Source organism: Panthera tigris, chromosome A3 (assembly GCF_018350195.1).
Source record: "Panthera tigris isolate Pti1 chromosome A3, P.tigris_Pti1_mat1.1, whole genome shotgun sequence".
In the NCBI taxonomy this organism is placed as follows: domain Eukaryota; kingdom Metazoa; phylum Chordata; class Mammalia; order Carnivora; family Felidae; genus Panthera; species Panthera tigris.
Window position 1 is genome coordinate 70135502 of NC_056662.1, and position 7136 is coordinate 70142637.

The window sequence follows — 7136 nt, forward strand, 5'->3', positions numbered from 1 at the left end:
GTTTCCATTTTATTTTGCAGCTCGTTTATAGCATTTTTTAGCTCCTCCTGGCTGTTCCTTAGTCCCTTGATCTCTGTAGCAATAGATTCTCTGCTGTCCTCTATACTATTTTCAAGCCCAGAGATTAATTTCATGACTATTATTCTAAATTCACTTTCTGTTATATTGTTTAAATCCTTTTTGATCAGTTCGTTAGCTGTTGTTATTTCCTGGAGATTCTTTTGAGGGGAATTCTTCCGTTTTGTCACTTTGGAAACAACTGCAGGACACTTCCCCTGTGCTATCTTGAATAACTTGCGTTGGTGGGCGGGGCCGCAGTCCGACCTGATGTCTGCCCCCAGCCCACCGCTGGGGCCACAGTCAGACTGGTGTGTACCTTCTCTTCTCCTCTCCTAGGGGCAGGATTCACTGTGGGGTGGCATGGCCCATCTGTGCTACTTGCACACTGCCAGGCTTGTGGTGCTGGGGATCTGGCGTATTAGCTAGGGTGGATCAGCAAGGTGCACAGGGGCGGAGGGGGGGCAGGGTCAGCTTGCTTATCCTTCAGTGATTAGCTTCGGGAGGGTCCCTGCGGCACCAGGAGGGAGTCAGACCCGCCGCCGGAGGGATGAATCCGCAGAAGCACAGCGTTCGGTGTTTGCGTGGTGCTGGTTCCCTTTGGGATTTTGGCTGGGGGATGGGCGGGGGAGATGGCACTGGCGAGCACCTTTGTTCCCTGCCAAGCTGAGCTCTGTCGTCCAGGGCTCAACAACTCTCCCTCCCATTGTCCTCCAGCCTTCCCACTCTCCGAGCAAAGCTGTTAACTTATAGCCTTCCAGATGTTAAGTCCAGCTTGCTGTTGGAACACACTCCGTCCGGCCCCTCCGCTTTTGCAAGCCAGACTCGGGGACTCTGCTTGGCTGGCGGGCTGCCCCTCCGCCCCGGCTCCCTCTGCCAGTCCATGTAGCGCGCACTTCCTCTCCACCCTTCCTACCCTCTTCCGTGGGCCTCTCGTCTGTGCTTGGCTCCGGAGAATCCGTTCTGCTAGTCTTCTGGCGGTTTTCTGGGTTATTTAGGCAGGTGTAGGTGGAATATAAGTGATCAGCAGGACGCGGTGAGTCCAGCGTCCTCCTACGCCGCCATCTTTCCCCTCCAGTGTGAGACATTTGAGAAGAAACAGAATGTAGAAAAAGTAAGGAATTCATGGGAATAACACGTAATTAATCAGATTCCGACATTGTGATAGCTATGTAATTTATCATAATTATGTGATCACTGAGAGGAGATTAGAAAAGTACTGCATTGGATAAGACAACAATGAAAGAGACACAAAACCAGGCTCAAGTAAGTCACAGTGTTTGGATGTGTTGAAACTCACTGTCTTCCTTATAAAATCAAATTGAGGATACTTGGTGCAGCAATGGAGAGAGGATCACCATATGGGAAAGACAGTTGGATCTAGCATTTCCAAACAATGTTTACTTCCCTCTGAGGCTCTGCCTTCTACTGCTTAAGACCCACGTGACCTTGAATGGGTTACTTAAGTTTTCTGTGCCCCAGGTTTCTCATTTTTAATAAATTAATGTGGTTGATAAAATTAAAGAAGATACAACTTAGAAGAATGCCCACAATATTTTAACTATGATTTTTAATGCTGTTGCTACAACACAGGCATGAAGAGGTACTCTTGTCCCTTCAGCGCTCCTCCTTAAGTGGTCACTTAAATACTTTTTCCAAACAATCTGTAACAGATGTTAGAATGGATCATTTAAGCAAAACTTTACTGAAGTCTCAGAAGTGACAACAGAGAAAACACTGTGAAAGTTTTTCTGAGTTTATTTCTAACTAATCTTTAGAGGGATTTTAACTTCTCAAAATTCAGATGCAAAGATAGGGTTTACAAAGAGAACTGAGAATTTCCTGTTTATCTGTTTGATGTATTAAAGTCCCAGTTTAAAATTTCTGATTCATCTTTCAAGGCTTCCCAATTCCATAGATGACAAAGAAAATGACTTTTTTTCAAGGGTCTAACCTATGGGTCAGACTTTCAAGGCTTCCCAATTCCATAGATGACAAAGAAAATGACTTTTTTTCAAGGGTCTAACCTATGGGTCAGACTTTTACCCTGTATCTGCACACAGGCACTGCTGTCAGGGTGCAACATGATGACATGGCACTTGTACAATGGGAATTACCTTTACTGACTTCCTTTAACAGGGCAGCAAAAGAGGGGCAAGATTTCTATGGAGCAGGCTATTACAATGGGGAATCCTTGCAGAGCAAACTAAAACTAATCAGGCAAAACCTTTTCCCTTACTGACAGGTTGAATGTGAGGAATGTCTAATATTAACCCCTCTGGATTAAGAATTAACTCTATGCTAAAATACTTTATTATGACTTCAGCCATGAGTATAGGAAGTTTAATGCAAGTCAGTTTATTAGATATGCCAGTTAGTAACACAGTCCAGATGGAAATGCAAGATTTGCTAGGAAAATCTTCTAATGGATTTTGGACCAGGGCGTTCCCGCCTTGCCTTGAAGAAGACTGTGGTAAAATATTTTGGCTAAATAGAGGACAGCAGGAGTCAAACATTATAGCCATAAGGCAGAGGGCTGATGGGAAAAGGTTTCCTCAGGGTAGCTAAGAATAGAGAAAAGTCAGTGCAAAGTTGTAGTTCATAATCATTAATGATGTGAGTGACTGAAACTATGAACAGACAGATGGCAAAAGCTGAGAGAGCTAGACGCAACTTAAAAGACCAAACTTTTAAACATTCCTGCCTAAAATATCCATGCAGATCAAAGAGTGACCGTGCATGTGGAATTAAAAAAACAAAAAACAAAAAACCTAGGGTTACAATAGAAAAGATACATTAGGACAAGGGTCACATACAGAAAAAAGAATCTCAAGTGTGATAATTCTTTTAGCTAAAAGTATTTGTAGATAATCCTTTGGAGAACACAGTAGTAGAGTGGCAAGGTTAGAAAGTGCAAGTCCTTTTACTATGATGACATTCAAGAGAAACTGAGGGCCCTGCCACCTGGCTAACACTTAAGTACTGTAGTGAACGTAGGCATTCACCATTGGAAATGAGTAATGGGCCTGCATTAAAAAGATAACTCTGGGGGCGCCTGGGTGGCTCAGTCGGTTGGGCGTCCGACTTCGGCTCAGGTCATGATCTCACGGTCCGTGAGTTCGAGCCCCGCGTCGGGCTCTGTGCTGACAGCTCAGAGCCTGGAGCCCGTTTCGGATTCTGTGTCTCCCTCTCTCTCTGACCCTCCCCCATTCATGCTCTCTCTCTGTCTCAAAAATAAATAAAACGTTAAAAAAAATTTTTTTTAAAAGATAACTCTGCTCTCTGTATAATATATAAAAGGAGGTAATGAAATTAAATCCTTTCCCATCTTATCCAGATTGTGCTGGCCTCAGCTATTTGCCTGGCTTTGGGCAATGACCCAGAAATTAAATGTTGTACCCACAGAGAATTAGAATTAAAACTCACCTGAGAAGTCTCTAGCCTGGAGTTCCATCCTCAAAAAGCATGGAATTGGTTAGACACACAGTGTCTACAATTGTTCATCTTCACTATTGGTCTTATACAATGTTTTCCAGTCATTAAACTAAAATCTTTAAAATTTTGAAATAAACTAAAATCTAGACGATAATGAACTATCTGTTCCAGCTTTGCCTCTACCTGATTGTGTGTCTGATGAAGTCAATTCATCTCTCTGAGGTCAGCCTTCTTGCTTAAAAGAGGACTTTGGACTTAGTATAACTTCTAAGGCTGCATGCTTCTGTATGGGAGGCATGGTTAATGTTCACCCTATAAGTTTTTGTTTTTGTTTTTTTTTCTTCTTACACCCTTGTTGTTAGGCAGGACAATTGGACTTATTCTTGTCAGTGAGCTCTCAGTAGAGGTGATGTGGCTCATTTTTAGGCAGAAACATAGAAGTATAGGGTGAGAACCCCATGAGGTGTTCTTATCTTGCACAGTAAACATGATGGTTGTATCTTCCACATACAACATTCTCAGATGGTGGAGCTTCTATTGGTCTAGGTCCCTGAGTGACTAAACAGAACGAAGTTTACCTACCAAGTGACTGAACATGTTGTATGAATGAGAAATGAATCTTTGCTATGATAGGTCACTGAGATGTCAAGATTATTACTACTGCATAATCTAGCCTGTCCTAAGTATTAAATATTGTTTAGAATGATTTCTAAACATAGCAGGTTGTCTGTCCTGTGTTTCTATTTCTATGATGCACAAGGCAGTCACATTCTTAATCATACCTCCTGTTAGTTTGTAAAAGCAACTTATAATAGAGATCACATGTGATTTAAAGCATATTATTTAAAACGTATTTTATAGGGAAGTGGATTCAAATAACTAGAAGAGATGTTTGAAAATGTTTACTCAAATATCTCAAAAAGTATTTAATATTAAATATCTCCTTTTATTTAAAAATAATAACATAGATAAGTAAGAGTTTATGGTCATTTAATAATCTTCTGTATGTGATTAGTATTAATTAAAGTTCAATTTCCATGATTTTCTAAAAACTAGTAAGGCATATTTCTGTGTTCTTGGAATGTAGGTATGTTTTCACATGTGGGATTCCAAGACACCTTGAAATTTTTATTTTTATTTTTTTTTGCTAATTTTCTGTGGTGGGTATTTTAGTAGTTTTCCAAAACTGAAAATTTCTCTATTTTATTTGGGAAAAAATAAAGGTGCTACAATTACAATTATTCCATCCCCTCCATCTTTTGATACTTGACGTAGAAAACAATCGGTGCTTTAAATACAAGAGTAGAAATGGTGAGTCTCTTCAAGTCACTATGTAATCATATAACTTTTTCAAGATGAAAATAAAAATTATAAAGGTAATCTTGTGTGTAAATCACTCAATTTAAAATCTGGACATACTAGGTGAATTTCCCTTACACATGATAAATAATGGCAGAATTAAGATATCTTATGTTTTAATAAATGTTTCTCCATTCAGCCCTAAAAACTGCTTTGTGACTATGTGGGAAAAAATTATTATTCCCTCTCTTCTATAGTTAGGGTGATGTTGCTGACAACTGGCAAACCCAGGACAAAATCTTAGTCTTCCCTATTTTCTTCAGGCAAATTCCACTCACCCTTATGCCTTCAAATTTTACTTACCCTATTGCACCATAGATTCTCCAATTACTTTAAAACAGTACTTTTCTTTCTTTGTACTTTTCATAAGTTGAAATCCTTTCTAATTATGTAGTAAGCACTACATAAATGAATGACACATTAAGTTAATCCATTGCTTTTTTCACCTGAAATTTGTTTTAGGTTTTTTTTTTGTTTGTTTGTTTGTTTGTTTTAGGTTGCCCAATCTGATGATAAAACTGATTTTTTTCTTAAAAATATGTGGCTAAATTTACTTTTATTTTCACTGTTTTTTGTGAGTAAGTCAGAGATAGGAGAGAAGATAGACATATCTTCAATATTATGTTAGAATGCAGTTTTCTTTTTCCAAGGTATGTTCCCTCATAGCAGGCAATCAAAGTGGTTAATAAATGTAGTAAATATGGAAAATAAATGTTTAGAGTCTGTTTCTCTTCCTTTCTGTTTCCTTGCTTGTCATTGCCAACTCACATGAAAAACCGAATTGACATGGAATAAGTACTATATAGATAATAATTTGTCGATGTAGTTGAACATTGTTAAATATTTCAAGGTATTTTTGACATCGGGGAGCTCTGTGTCTCAAGAGCCTATAAAAGATAGCATTGGGTGAAATTAAGCCTTTCTCTTTTTGTCATATAAAACTTGAAGTTTCAGAATTACTTTCATGGAAGGCAACACGACCAGTTTCCTTTCTCCACTCCTTACACTTCCAAGACTGTGGCTACTTTGATTTTTCTCTTACCAATATTTGATCCTGTCACTTCTCTGTTTAAAAATCTTCCAGAACTATCCTGTGGCTATAGGGCAAGTCCGGACTTCCTAGTCTAGCACTTGTCATTCTCCAAAATGATGACGAATCTGTTTCCCAGTGACATACTTCCCCTAAATCAAAGTCTGTGTTCCTCCTACCTCCTATGTCTCTCTCTCTGCTCACATCATTCCCTTTTCCTTCTGTTCTTAGTTTCTCTTCATCCTACATCATCCTACTTGATTTTCTATTTTATTCCACCTGAGCTCAATCACTACCTGCTCAGAAACCTTTATTTTTTTCCCCATCTCTGGATGGAAGGAACCTAACCCCAGCCCAATCCTATAACCTCATTTGAACTTCTCTGAACTTCTTAGCTGCAGTGTCCATTTATGCTTCCTCTTTTGGATTTTCACCATACTTTGTATAATCTTTGCACATTCTGTGTACTCAATAATATATAATAAAATAAGGTCATTAAGTGTGATTGCAACCTTTAAAAAACTAGTCTTAAATGAGTTGAAAATGGAAAACAAGAAACATTGAAAATAATCTAAAGTTTTAAAAACTCAATTCAGCAAATGACTGGTTTGGGGATTGTGAGATTGATGTTGTGAAATTTTATGAAATGGGATTTCTTGATAAACAAAGTAAAATACATAAATATTCCCCCCTAATTATCATTAGTAAGTGCAGTAAAGGAAGAAAATGGGTTATCGTTATATTATCTATCAAATTCTAATCTTTTATAGGTTTATTTTTATAAACTTAAATTTATAAATTTAAAGCCTAATAAGGCCATAAATGCAGGTATTTAAGGTACAAATTGGATAGATTCTTTACAAATAACAGTCATACTTGGAAGTTTCATTTTTCACATAAATCTCTGATATTTTTAATAACTCTTTCTTCCAAAGTAGAATAATTAGTTACTCTTTGTTGAATTTCAATTAGAGATTTCACAATTAATCAGGATGGCATCACTTTTTCCATTTTGTTCCAGTTATTATTATAAAAGCCTGTCCATGAAATCCTCTAAAGAGATGAGAATATTTACTTTTACCTGCCCAGCTAGAAAAAAAAAATTGTTAGGAAGATCACCAGCTATGAAATAGCAGACAAACTTGTGTGGAAAGCACAGTTTATCCTTTCTCAAATGATAATTTTCAAGGGAAAAGGAAACAAAACAAGAATTTTTTTTGAAAGTGAATGCAGTTTTAAAATGAGCACAGATAGT